The 15,182-nt window shown below is 46.4% G+C and overlaps 1 protein-coding gene across 1 annotated transcript in view; it reads left to right on the forward strand.

The window, feature by feature from the left end:
- Nucleotides 1-15,182, forward strand: part of LOC144115657 (zinc metalloproteinase nas-14-like) — a 139,481-nt gene that overhangs the window by 117,860 nt on the left and 6,439 nt on the right. The gene's annotated exons all lie outside the window — the stretch shown is intronic.

Here is a 15,182-nt window from a genome sequence, read left to right on the forward strand (position 1 = left end):
AGCATGTCTGCCATCAAGACGCAAAAATGACATGAGTTCCATCAGAGCATGCTACAGTCAGAAACAACTCAAGAACAAAGCAGCAGATGCCGCTCAAAAAAGGCCCTTCAACCAATGGCACTGACCGCTTCTTCTGATGTCACGGGAGTATGATTAAGCCCTGGTTTATCCCGCTTCATCTGCCGTCCAATAGCAATTTCACACTAGCAGGTCTAAAGAGATTAACCAGCACGTTGTGAGAATCGATCGAAGCCATTGGTTGGAGGGCATTCTTTAACGGGCATTTGCCGCCTCGTTCTCGGGTTATATCCAACTAGAGGCTGAAAAAAAGAAAGTAGTTACGAGCCAGATCACATGATAAATCAGCATTAGATGGCAATCAGCGGCCTTATTTTGGTGCGCTTGCCACACTAAAGAACATCTCCATATGCCTGGGCCGCCATCAGCAGTGAAATGACTGCACAAGGGGTTTTATACCGTCTTAGTGCCACCATGTAGCTAGTTTACTTTGATGTTGCAGTGCTGTGTTACTTCAGCTTTGTACGCCACACAAAAACTCAGCATTATGATGAATTTTTTGTAGTGCACGTTCTTGTTCAGTGAGCCCACACATGGAACTCCACCTCAACGAGGGTTAAGGCCTTCAGTTGATAATGCCTCCACTGACCTACTGTCCAATGTTAGTACAAAGCACGTGGGCCTAAGCTATATGCAGCCGGGGAGGGGGAGTTTTAGCAAATGTGATAGGGTGGGTGCACTCAATGGGGGCAGGCTATACTAAGCTACTGCTCTCACTTTTTATTTTTTTAACTTTGACTGCAATATTTATTATTCTCTCTGGCACTTGCAGTCAGTCACACTGGTCACTGTCACAACCAAGGTAATAATTGTTTGTTTACAGTGATGACTTTAGAGAAACAGTGTCCAAGCTTTGGTTAAAAAGAAACACGGTTTTTTGGGGAAAAGAATTATGACTGGTATTATGACTGAGCAGAAATAAAATTCAAATGCAAATAACAACGTCAAGAGAAAGGAGCACTCTGGGAACATTGGTCACAATCAGGAAAGCTAAGTGTGAAAGAAGTCACAGTTCACACAAATCACCATCCCTCGACTCTGTCAATTATGGGTCATTCAAAGCCGAACATCCCACAATTAATCTCAACCATACCCAATTTGTTCAAAAAAATGCATGTAAATTTTTGCAATGTGTGAAATCTAAGCCAGATGCCAAAAAATTTAATCATGAGTTTAGCGCAGTTGGAACAATTAGAAAACGTGAGAAACCGGTATCGCTCTATGATTACCAAAAATCCAGATTTTAGAAGATAGACCACAAATGTTTTAATGAGATTTTATTTAGTAGCGAACAATGCAATGTTAAGGTTTTCGAACGAATTTTTTAAGTTGTGGATGACTGTCTGTGTAACTTGGTGCCCAAAAAGTGTGTTAAAAGACGTCCCAAGCATATATATTACCACAGGGAAATCATACAACTTAATCGTCGCATCAAGAGTCTTCGAAAGCGACGAAAGTCACAGCATAAAAGTGATAATAGCTTCCTTGAAAGTGGCCCTGCGAACCAAAATGCACGACACTAGGAAATTTAATGATCAGAACACGCTGACAACATTCATAAAAACCAACCCATCCATATTCTGGACAACAATTCTCTCCGGCAACTGTTCATCATTTGCTGTTAATGATAAACCAAGTTCTAGTCATTCTATTATCTCTGAAGGTATTATTAAAGATTTTAGATCGGTATTTCATATTTTACAACGGCACTAGAGCGATTTTTTCTTTAGTCACTGAATTAACATCTTTCCCCAATTTGGGTATAAGTTATAACGGAGTTCTTAATCTTTTGTTACAAATTGAAATGGCCAAAACTGCTGGAGCCGATGTTATACCGAATATGTTTCTAAAGAGTGTTCTGAGTGGTGTGCCCGCTACTTGACTTTTATTTTCCAAAAATCCCTCCAATCTGAAACTTTTCCACAAATCTGGAATATAGCTAATGTAGTGCCAGTATTTAAGGCTGGCTACCAAAGAAGCCTCCCCAATTATAAACGAATTTCGTTAATATACTTGTTGAAAGGCACTAGAGCACATTACTCATAAACACATTGTCAAGTACTTGTCTAGCAATAATGTTGTCTCTAATAATCAGCATGGTTTACAGGCCTGATTCTCTACTCTCACGCTGTGTAATTGAATTCCCACACGACATTGCATCATGCATAAATGATCGCGGTCAGATGGACGCCATTTTTATCGACTAGTCTAAAGCATTCAATTTGGTTTGTCATAGTAAGCTCATGACTGAACTTGGTGCCTTTTTCAAAGAAACTCATGCTGTCCGACTACTACCCTGGACTAAGGAGTGCTTACAAATGACGTCACATTTTGTTGAGTTTAATCACTCTCAGTCAACGTCTGTCTCTGTAAGATGTGGCGTCCTACAAGGATCAGTTCTAGGGCCCCTTTTTTTCTCATTCACATTAATGACGTCGTCCAGATAACTAATAACACATGTGTTAAAATTCGTTTATATGCAGTTGACTGCGTTCTGTATTCAAATGTAAATAATGCATGCGACCAGCTCACTTTAAATAATGTGTTTTTTTATTCTGTGATTGGAGGAACACATGGGAGATGAAGCTTAATTTTATCAAGACTGTGTCGACGACATTCAATAAGAAAAATTCTTTTTACTTTTCGTACATTAACAACACTCATCACCTAACGCATATAAACGAGTAAAAGTACCTTGGCGTAACGTTCTGTTCAAACTTGAATTGGTCTAAACATGTAGATTTGCCTTGCTCGAAGGCTTTAAAGAAAATGGGGTTTTTAAAACGTACGTTAAAAGATGGGACCAAAAACTGTGAGCTGACGGCTTGCAAATCTCTAGTAAGCTGTGTTCTTGAATATGCATCGGTGGTCTGGTCACCGCACTTAGCTAAAGACTTCACTAAACTGTAAAAAGTACAGAAAAAAGCAATATGAATAATATCATATCAAAGCAATATGACCGCCATTTCTCTCCCACAGCTAACGCCCGCACATTATTTAACACGCTTCAACACAGACTCATATGTGATCGCGTTATTCTTCTTCACAATATCATCAGCAAGCGTATTTATATCAGCGCCCCCTTTTCTTTCCCCAGTTATTCAGCACGTGTCACTCGCCGTTGAAAACCGCTTAACATCGTGCGGTTTTTGCCGTTTTTAAACTTTTAAAATTTCAATTGTTCCTTTCACAGTCGAATTATGGAACGATTTTGATGGCACATTACGCCAGATGTCTATTGATCACTTTTTGCGAGAATTATGTACTCATGTATTTTCTTACTTGTACTGTACTGTTTTCTATGTAATGTTTGGGCTCACGTTTGTAATCATGCCCTTTCCTAATAAATTAGTTTCATGGGTAACCTATACCACTCCTGCAATGTCTCAATTTATGGGATAGCAGTATTTTTATATAAATAAATAAATAAATAGTATTTCTAAACGCGACCCCGATTTCCACTACTTTTCCTCTTGCCGCTAACTCGTAGGTGGATTCCCTCCAGTAGTTTCTTCCGTTTCGTCTTCAAGTCTAAGCTTTTTCTAAGCACGTGTTCGCTAAAACGCACCTTTCCGAAGACCTCCACATCCCGCACGAAACCAGGGTGAGTGCACAGTATGAAGTCTATTTGATTTTTAGTCTCACCATAGGGGCTCTTCCCCGTCCACTATAGTTCTATTGTTTACAAAAGAAGGTATTCATGATTCAATAATCATATCTCTTTGCAAACTCTGCTAATAATCTCCCCTACTATTCCTAAAGCCTATGTCACAGTCGCCTACCACCTGATATCCGGCTTGCTTCTTGGCTACCTTCGCAATAAAGTCGCTCAACAGTACAGTATACTGCTATTTTACTTTAAGGCGATCACGCAGTACAATTAATAGGTTAATGCTCATATATGCGGAATTGATCCTTCTCTACTACACATTCATAGGTCCCTGTGAGCCCTCATAACATTCCTCGCGCAGTGGTTTAGCCATGTGCAACTTGCTCCCGGTGGTGGCTGTTTCAAACACATTCACCTGTGGGGCCTGTGCGACCCAGGTTGCTCTTCCCAAGCAACCTCACGTGACCTACCATTTGAACTGCTACCTTTCACGGTGGGCAGTTTGCTCACATTCTGGTGGCAGGTTGTAATGACGCTACAAGGTGACGTGACCTAGGTAATAGGTGGACCATCTGCTTTTTAAGGCGGAAGCAGTTCTTGGCTCGTGATTGGCGTGGACGGAAGTTGTAGACGAAAAGTTGTGGATGGTAGTTTGCGGACATAAGTTGTCAGCAAGATCTGTCTATCATGACAGATATGGTTAATAAAATAAAATGCAAATGTCGGTTAAGTAACAGTTGATAAGGAGCATATAATGTTGCAAGAGGCTCCCATCTTTGTGGTGAAAAGTTTTATTTAGCGAAGACCGAGAAGAAAGGAAATTATGATGCTCCCGCTCCCTGGGTGGCCTTTAGGCTGCCGGTTGTGGCCGTCATGTCATGCTTGGCTGTGACTTCCGCTACCCAACTCGTAATCCGTAGTTGAATATACGGCTCCGAGCTGGCCAAAGCAGCCTCCCACAGCTCCGGGGTGTTAAGTGCCAAGAGGCGGGGGGAGAAAGCGCCGGACATTAATAAAGAATGTGAGCATAGTCTGCTCGGGGGGTGGCTGCACAGGGCGCATTCCGGTGAGAAGGCACCGGTGTGAATAAGAGCCAGGCGGGCAGGAGAGAGGAAAGTGCGGGCCTGTAAAGGGCGCCACGTGCTCTGTTGGAGCTTTGAGAGAGATTTATAAGGTGGAGGGAGGGGTACGCGAGAGTTGCGGTGATGCAGGGTGATGTCATGGAATGTAAGGAGGGAGTCACGCGTGTCCATCCCGGAGTGTAGGAGGCCAGCTCGGTCTGTCATCTAGCGAACAATGGAATTTGCCACCTCATTTCCAGGGTAACAATGGAGCGTATATAGAAACCGCCCAAAAGAACGAGGGACGAAGAGAAGAAAGCACAGGACAAAACACAGATTGGTTACCACTGAAGTGCATATTGCAACCGCGCAAAACGACGAGGGACGAAGAGAAGAGAGAACAGGACAAAACGCGGATTGGTTAACAATGCAGTGCATATTGCAACCGCGCAAAACAACAAGGGACGAAGAGAAGAAAGCACAGGAGAAAACGCGCATCCTTTAACTATGAAGTGCATATTGAAACCGCGCAAAATGATGAGGGACAAAGAGAAGAAAGCACAGGACAAAACGCGGATTGGTTAACAATAAAATGCATATTGCTACCGGGCAAAATGACGAGGGACGAAGAGAAGAAAGAACAGGACAAAACGTGGATTGGTTACCAATGAAGTACATAATGCAACCGCGCAAAACGACGAGGGACGGAGAGAAGAAAGCACAGGAGAAAACACGAATTAGTTAACAATGAAGTGCATATTGCAACCGCGCAAAATGACGAGGGACGAAGAGAAGAAAGCACAGTACAAAACACGTACTGGTTAACAATGCAGTGCATATTGCAACTCCGCAAAATGACGAGGGACGAAGAGAAGAAAGCACAGGACAAAACGTGGATTGGTTGACAATGAAGTGCATATTGCAACCGCGCGAAACGACGAGGGACGGAGAGAAGAAAGCTCAGCACAAAACGCGGATTGGTTAACAATGAAATGCATATTACAAAGGCGCAGACGACGAGGGACGAAGAGGACAAAGCAACTGACAAAACGCGGGTTGGTTAACAATGAAGTGCATATTGTAACCACGCAAAACGATGAGGGACAAGGAAAAAAAGCACAGGACTAAACACACCAACTGGAAGACGAAGTGACCCTGCTAAGGTGGCTGCACATCGCTCCAATGAAAAATCTCGCCATCCCCATATATACGTCCCTTATATCAAGAGAATTGACTTCGCACCATCTGACGAAGCTCCAGAGGCTTATGCGCCGTCTCACTGGGTGGCAGTAAGCAAGTGTCCTTCAGTCATCCCGGCAGCTGGACTGGGCTCCGAGGCTAGGCCTAGAGCCACTGGTGACGCGCTGGCAGAGGTGGCTTCGCCGGCGTCGGTCCTTCTCCCGGTCCATCAGCGGCAGCGCACATCCCGCCTTTTTCAAATGCACCTCAGCCTGTGAGCGATCTGCCCTCTGGGCAGAACTCGGCAATGGCTGCCCAGCCTCCACTGCTGGATGAGGCTTCAGCCGCGCAGCGTGAGGAGGAGAGCTCTCCAATGGGCCTGTCTTCAGCACCTCCATCCGTGCCACCGGCTTGCCGCATTTCTCAAAAGAGCCCATCAGGGGACACTGCACAGGATTTGTCTTCTGCCAACTGCAGCTCACAAGGCAAGCGTTCCCGCCGAGCGTATGCCAACCAGGTGGCTGTGCCGACATCCGGATAGGTATCGTATAAACTGGCCATTAAAGCTCTGGCAGCCAAAAGCCTGACAGACATTCCGAACAGGATTCTTCAGACGAACCTGGACGCGTGTCTTGGGACCAAAGGTTTTCGTGGTTTCACGTCCAGAACGAAATCTAATACCATCGCTGTGTGGCTTCCAACTTTGGCTGCTGTCGAGCGTCTGCAAACGCTCAAGTGCATAACGATTACAAGCGATATCTCGGTGCCGGTCAAGGTGTACCTAGTAGAAGGTTCGGACCTACAACGCTGTGTTGTTTACAACGTCGACGTTGCCGATGACCAGACGACCCTCCAGCGTGAGCTGTACTGTCCAACCCACCGTGTCATCCAAGAGTGGTATATGGGAAAGGGGCGCTCGTGCATCGTCACACTACAGGGCCCACCAACTCTTCCAGAACGACTTTACTACAATGGCTGTATTCTGCGGCCTCGCCCTTACAAACCGAGGGCATTCTGTTGCTACAGCTGTTTCAGACCTGGCCACATGCGCCGATTATGCCCTTTTGCAACGCAAGATGAGGCTTGGCCACAAGGCACACCGTCTTACAGGTGCGGACTTTGCAAGACTGACGACCACGAGATTACCTCTCCAACTTGCCCAACAAAACAGAAAGCAACTGTGAAGTTTCGGCGTGGGATCCGTAAGCAAGTGCCTCGTAATAAACACAAAGCCCTGATACAGACATCCAACAGGTTTGCGGCTCTTCAGTGGGTTGAAGACGACTGGCCTGAGCTTTCTGAGCCCAATCCACCTGCAGCCCCTGCCCAACAGTCGTACAGTGATAAAGTGCGCAAGGATCGCCGTCGCCTTCAAGCTACACAAAAGCACAGCATACTGGAACCTCTGCATGAGGACATGGAAGCAGTTGAGGAAAAAATTGCACGCCTTTTAGCCGAGGTCTCTAAGCTACGGCAACGCCGTGAACTGCTTGCTCGCCGTAGACAACCAGTGGAATCCCACTCCACGCCAATCAATGCTTCAGCGCCTCCGATTACGTCCAGCCCTCATGCTTTTTTCGCCGACTCTACCAGGTCTTCTGCAGAACTACAGGATAACTCTACAACATCCATCCTCTGATTTATGGTAGACCAGTTATCTAACCTGACATTAGTTCTATTACAACGCTTGGAAGCATAATCGAAAATGGCGAGTAAACGTAGTTGTGGTGTGCTCCAATGGAACTGCAGAGGCCTCTCCACAAAGCTGGGAGAGCTCAAATCTCGACTTCGCATGAACAAGCTGCAGGCGTTGCCCTGCTACTGCAGGAGACCAATGCCTTGCCATCCATTCCGGGCTTTAAAGGATACATGTATCTTTCAATGAACGACCGTTATGTGCACACTGCTGCCCCTCCGTGAAAGGCGGCGGTGTACGTTGATGCGCGTTTTCCTCAAGTTCGCCTCTCTCTAGAAATCTGGTGCACTTCATATCAAGAGGTAGTCGCAGTGGCTGTGAAGCTTCCCAAGGAAATTATTGTGGTCGTCTCATATTATGTAAGACCCGCCGGTGGAGCTCCCTCCCGTATTAATCTAGGGTGGTTATTAACTCTACGACAACAGCACCCAGGGTGGCCTGTTTTAGTCGGCGGTGACTTTAACGCCCCTCATCCCGACTGGGGGTACCCCACTTCAAGCCCCTGTGGTAGGCGTGTGCGGGACGCATTCGCGAATGCGCTGCTTGTTTTACTCAACCATCTAGATTCAGCAATGCGGACTGTGCGCCATGCTCACAGTCCAACATATGCTCCGGACCTTGCGTGGTGGTCAGGGCCCCGGATTCCATCGTGGCACCTGGAGCCAGACTGCTAGGGCAGTGACCATCATCCTATCATCATCGGTCTCCATCCATCAAGGGCCCGCCGATTACGCAGTAGGTGTTCTGTGGTCAATTGGGACACGTTTCGCACCACCGTCGAAGATCTCTCTCTGCAATCAACTGCACTACTTGTGGACTGCATACAAACTGCGCTGAATAAGGCTACTGCTGTCACCTGGACGGACGTGAATCGCCCGGCGCAGGATGTGGCTCTGCTTAATCTGTGGGCTGCTCGCCAACAAGCGGAGATGGCAGCTTCCCGCGACCCTACTTCTGCGCAATCACGGACAAGGCTGAATTACCTTACTGCCAAGGCTCGCAGATATGAACGCGATCTCTCGCGACGGCAGTGGCATGCGTGATGTGAGCAGTTCTCGACAAAGTCATCGAATGCTTCTCTCTGGCGAACGTTTCGTGCAATGGAACTAGGTTCCCGCCGTCCTGAAACAGCGTCGACAGCATGCTTCGCAGCTATCTTAGCTCCGGATGATTTCGCCACAGAGGCAACGCGGAAGTGTTTCCCCCAAGTATGATGTGTTGTCTCCAAGCGTCATAGGAGCCCCCTTGGCTGCCATTCCAGCATATGTCGATAAGCTCCCATCTACAGCCGACGCCGAGGAAATTACAAGCCCATTTTCATTGCCCAAGTTGCTTGCAGCAATAGACAAGGCCCGTTGGAAGACTGCGCCCGGTCCGGACTTCATTCCGTACGAGGTTTACAAGAACTTAAGTTCCGCTGTACTGCCTCAACTCCTCGCCACCATTAACAAAGTATAGATAGAAGGCGTCGTACCAGAAATATGGAAATTGGCAATTGTGATCTCCATACCAAAGCCAGGGAAGCCACCGACAGGCCTCGGAAATTTCCCGCCTATAACGCTTATGCCAATATTTTGCAAGCTTACCGAAAAAATGCTTGCCACATGACTGTCGTGGTGGCTTGAGCACCATGGTTTCTACCATCCCGCCCAAATTGGCTTTCGTACATCCATAGGTACAGAAGATGGACTGGCTGTCTTGGTGTCAACAGTTCTGGCCTCAACTCGCAGCCGCCTTGTACGTACTGTACTGTCCATGGACGTTGAAAAGGCGTACGATAATACCAGTCGTGCTGCCATCCTCGAATCGCTTGACATGCTGCATTTCTCTGTTAGAGTGCGCAGTTTTGTTTAATCCTTCCTTGAAGGCCGACACTTTGCCATACGCCTCGGTAGTGAGGCCGTCGGATCATTTGTACCTCTTCGCGGCGTCACCAAGGATCGGTGTTATCGCCAACATTATTTAGTATTGCTTTTAACCCCTTGCTTGGGGCTTACAAGATGTCTCTGTGATTAAGTTCTTATTGTATGCTGATGATATAACAGTGTGGAGCACTCACAACGACCTGATGACTCAAGCAGAAGGCCTACAATCAGCCATAGATACTACGTCGACTTTTTCTTCTTCAATTGGCCTGCAGCTTCCAGTGAGCAAAACTACGTTCGTCTCAGTCGCCAAACTCTGGTGGCGCCGTAAACTGGCTGCAAAACTAATTCGTCTCCATCTATCTGTAGCTCCATTTCAAGAATGTTCGACCGTAAAAATGTTGGACTTGACAATACACGAGTCAGGAACAGGTACTGCATGGCTTTCTCGGGCTAAAAAGCAAGCAATTCAGGCGTTGGATCTGATTAGACGCATTGCTCCTAAAACAGGCGGAGCCCGCTCTCATGTTGCACGACAGTTGATGCGGGTGGTTGTGCAACCGCGCCTGGTTTACCAAGCCGAACTCCATCATTTGACGAGGGCTTAATGAGATCGTCTAGAAGCTGTTAATCGAGAGGGAATGAGGGTCATCACTTGCCTTCCCCGCATTACCCCGATCGTGGCGCTCCAAGAACATGCGCAGCTGAATACACTAGATGAGCTGGTGCAGCAACGACGCGATGCTCGCCGCCTAAAGTCAAGCCTTACACAAACAACATCTGCACTCAGGGCATATGCTTCATCGCACTGCATTCTACAGCCGCCCCCGCCAGTTCTTCCTCCTTGGCGTTTTGTGCAGCTAAGCGACAACAAGCCAATTGATCTACGTGGCCAACATCTACTCGCGCGGCATCGTCGTTTCGCGACCGAATTACAGAGCAAGACGCCAATCTGCCGCATGGCTCCATGGTGATGTACGTTGACGCAAGCATCCAAGCCTGCGAAACAACAACGGCAGTTTACTGTCCTTGCAAGCCTGCTCTGAACAAAACGTCTATGTTTCGCCTCTCAGAACCTCCTTCCGCCTTCTGTACGGAGATGCTTGCAGTTCAAGAGGCACTTAGCTCTGTGGCCGCCGTTCCCATGGTACACACGGCCCGCATTGTCATTCGCATCGACGCCCTTCACGTCACACGCCTACTACAACGAGTCACTCGCACCCCAGAAATATGCCAAGACGTCCATCGTCTAGCGGCACGCATCCCGTAGGAAATCCGTATTCAGTGGGTGCCGCTTGACCTCCTGGCGCACAAAGCCGCGCCGATTCTGCTACCCGCCTTTCGACCCCAACCTCGTCTTTGCCTCGAGTCCTCACTCTGGATGACACCACTCTCCTTTTAACAAGAAAGGAACACCTCCGGCACCGCACACGTGCTTTAATCCCTCCGTGTGCGGTAAACCTCCCCCGTGGTCTTACCCGTGCAGAGGAAGTTGCGCTTCGGAGGATACCGGTCGGGTTGCCCTAACTCGAGCTGTGACACGCAAGTAGCCGCATTTCAAAGATTTATATCCCCGCCCCGGGTGTCCAGTCTGCAAGAACAGAGACTGTGAGGCGTATATCCACCTCCTGTTGTTGGACTGCCCGCCGCTGAAGCCGACGAGAATTCGGCACCTGGCGGCAGTGGGACTCTCACCGGACAATCCGGATTGCTATAATGCCTGGACACAAGGTCGATGTCATCGATCACTTCTTGATCTCATGAAATCAGCCCACCTTTTTGCTTTTACTTAAGCATCTTACTCATCTCTCACTTCATAGTTTTTATGCCCTGAGGCAATAAACATAGCTTTAAAAAAAACACCAACTAGCCCTCCTTTGCCTGTTACATTTACTGGTTGCCCCGAGTGAGCCGGAGCCCAGAGAAGTTCGATAGCAAGTAAAGTGCGCGGAGTGCTTAAGGATGTGGAGTGCAGAGGAGCAGATTCAACCCTTTGCAAAGTTGCGGACTGCAGTCTTGGAGACGCTGAATATAAAACGGGCCGGGCAGCAATGGCGAGGGCAATGGCTGCCCCCCGGCGGCCGAGGAGGTGAGATCAGGGATAGTAGCGACGGAGAGAGGGGAAAGTGTATGGGAGACGGTGGCGATGGCATGAACAGGGTGGGAAAGATATGGTGCTGCATCAACACACACACCGTCATACTTTGAGCCGTACTGGCGCCAGAGTGTGGAGGCGCGGGCAGATCGGCGGGTGGCGTAATACTCAGGGTGCATGTTCTTGGGAAGGAGGTTGACTGTTAGCATGGAGAAGATAGAAGGGGGTAATAGGCGGGTGACACAGGCAGGGGACGTAGGGGTCAAGCAGATGGAAGAGAGATGGGCTCTGCCAGGGAGGCTATGCGATAGGCGGGGAGCTGTGCTGTGCGATGGGCATCCACAAGTTCTGAGTGTTGTGCACGCCCATCACCACCAGACGAGAAGTGGGGGTGGAGGTGGGGAGCATGAGAGTCGACTTATAAGGTTGGCGGATGAGACAGTTGACCTTGTCTTCCTCGGCACAAGAGAGGAAGAGATAAATGGCGCTAGCCACACCAGAGAGGCGTCGGGTCTTCGGCGAACGAAGGATCCTTTTTAAGACGAAATATACACCAAAATAGTTTTTCAGAACTCCTACCCCCTCCTCTTTCCAGTGAACAAGAAGCTACGTTGTACACGCCCTGATCTCTGGACTGGTCACTGCTTGCCACTAATTACATGAGTTCGACTTGTCATAAGCCAAAAATGACTGTAAACTCTTTTTCGAGGGTGTCACATAAGGGGTGCGGTTATCATAAGCAATAAAGCATTTATTTTCATGATTAAAGATGCGACGCCGCTTTAAGCTGGCTCTAATCATTGGCATCTTGAAAAAAGACTGCCATGAAATGTGCTGTGAAATGAAGTGCACATTGATAACCCAGGGTAGTTAAAAATAATATGTAGCCCCACACTGCGGCTCCCTTTAGAGCTCATGTGCAGCTTTGGAATGTTAAACAACAAACTGCAGGAAGTCCTCATGCAGTTAATATCAAACATAATTTACAACAATGCATAATGATAGCTGCCTCTTTAAGGTGCCGACTGCTATCCAGTAGCGGGAAATTCCAATTTTTATAAGAAACTTATTAAGAACATACAAAAAATTACCATCCTTCGAGATGATCAATTTATGCAACTTTTGTCTGAGCGTTATTTGCCTACACGCCAGTATTCAACACTGATTTCAAGGTCTCTGGTGTACTTCTTTTGACACAATCGCAGTAATGAAGCCACGTAAAGATATCAGAAAAAGTTAGCCCTTTCAATATGCTCATGCTTGGAGATCAAGTAGGTGAAAACCTAGGCTCACTGGAGTCATACTAGTGCTAAAAAATGTCCAGAAGTGTCCACCTGGAAAAAAAAAAGTTTCTGCAGTAGTTTTGCAGGCACAGCTTGAGACGGTCGTATGAAAGAGTTTTTTTTCAACGCATTCTAAATACATTCATATTTCTGGACACTGCAGTTTGTCTATATGCATTAGATCATGAATACAGCAACTGAACTCACTGCGAGCCACAGCATCCTGCGATTTTATGGCATTTTAAAGTAGTAAACAGCAAATATTAGTTGCATGTTTTACATGAATCACCATACATTTACTTCCTTGTAGTAGGCATTCCGCTAGAACCGCTAAAATATACATATATAACAGAATTTCTTCTCAAGCTGGTTCGTTTATGAATTACGTGGGTTTAATGTCCCAAAGCTATTGAGGCTATGAGGTAAGCTGTAAAAAAGGGCTCTGGAAATTTTGGCCACCTGGGTTTCTTTAATGTGCACGGGCAGCGCCCAGTATATGGGGCTCTAGAATTTCGCCTCGATCGAAATTCGACTGCTGCGGCCGCGATCAAACCTCGTCTTTCGGGTCAGCAGCCGAGCTCCATAACCACTGAGACACCGCGGCGGCTGTACCATTAATATGTAGCTGATAGACAATCTGCTTACTACTGGAAAGAAAACGCCAAAACTTGCCAGGTGAAGCTTTCATGAAGGAAACAAGGGTTATTTCTTAGAAGTTTTTGCGGACATTTTGTAGTTTGAAAACCAGCTGTTCTTTTAGAGCACGTAAATCAGCATTGCAACCGTTTAGCTTTCGTTTCAGCGCCAAACGCGATTTCAAGTGCTTTATATCACGATTGGAGAAAGGATTCTGATGCCTATTTCATGCCGGACAAGGACAAATCTGCTCATGCATTCTCTGACCATGGTCTTGAATCTGTTCCAAAGGTTAGATATCTCCCCCATGTTTGAACTCGCAAAAAATTAAAATGCGACTTGACATCTGCAGCCGAAATATTATGAGTTTTCTTTGATGGCGGTATTTGGCTGCCATGTACTTTTAAAGTTATATGGACAGACTTGTGATCAGCATATGCCGTCTGTAATTGACACGTTACAACATTCAGAGAAGTTTTAAAGAAATATAAGATCAAAGGTAACATGTAGGAGCAGTAACGAGCTGCGATGGATTTTAAGAAAAGGTTGTATCAAAAGAGGGTGTGCACTTTCGGCATCATGCGATGCTATGATATCTAATCAGCTTCGGTTAATACCGGTCAAGTTTATATCGCTAGCGCGAGCCAATTTTGATTTGGTCTCATAAAGCCTTCAAGATGGTAAGCCAGTTCTTTGATGTAGGATACCGGGCTTTTGAGGGGTCTATAAACGAGGCCGAGAAGTCGTGATACTGATTTTGCGCTACACATTTTCGTGATGAGCAATATCTGCTAAATCATATTCAGCTTCTCCTTTTACTCTCACTGCACACTCCACCACCTCACTCATCTAGGCCTTGTCGCACTATATTATGAGGAAGAATAATTTCATTCTCTAATTTGAGATGACAGCCATGTTTTAGTAACGACCAGGATATGGAGATTGTGAAGAAAAAGTCTTCAAGCTTACTTGCTTTGCTAGCGAGAGTTCTTGCTTTTAATGAAGAAAAACAGAATGATTTGGTCTACGATCGTGAAGCTGCTACAGCTGTATTGGACCGGCGTAATTTCACAACTTTCGAGTTGACGTCCTCCCAAATGTAGCCATCACTATCTCCGCTAAGCAAATCGTAATCAAGGAAAATCTTGCTGCTCTTTAATTTTAAATGCTTATCATGCTTCCAGAGATTGGGTATTTATCTAGTGGGGCTTTACGAAAAGCATGCCAAACCGAAATGTTCCAACCTTTGAGCTTGGAACAGTTGTGCTTAAAATCACCTTTACATTGTAGTAAAAGAAGTTTAGTATGCTGGTCTGAACTTATCACTTTTGTCACTTGTCTTTTTACAGAGTGTGTGCACCTTTTGGACGCTCGTAAATGTTACACCGAGCTTCTGGCTAAACATTGCAAGTATATTTCTCCTGAAGGCAGCAGGATTTTCGTAGTCTTCCTCAGTATGCCCTGAAATTTTTAAGCTGCGACGCCAGCTTCTGCCCTCGAAATCATCTAGCTTACTTTGTAGTGCGGAAATAACTATTTTAAGTGAAAAAATCTCAGACCTTTGAAGAATTAATTATTCACTGCGCTGAGCTAGGACCTTGAGTGTTAAATTCAGTTCAGTGAATTTTCTGTTCATTGTTTTCTCAGCTTATTTTGTGTGCAGGAAATTTTGTCTATAG

This window comes from Amblyomma americanum, chromosome 1, assembly GCF_052857255.1.
Source record: "Amblyomma americanum isolate KBUSLIRL-KWMA chromosome 1, ASM5285725v1, whole genome shotgun sequence".
Classification (NCBI taxonomy): Eukaryota; Metazoa; Arthropoda; class Arachnida; order Ixodida; family Ixodidae; genus Amblyomma; species Amblyomma americanum.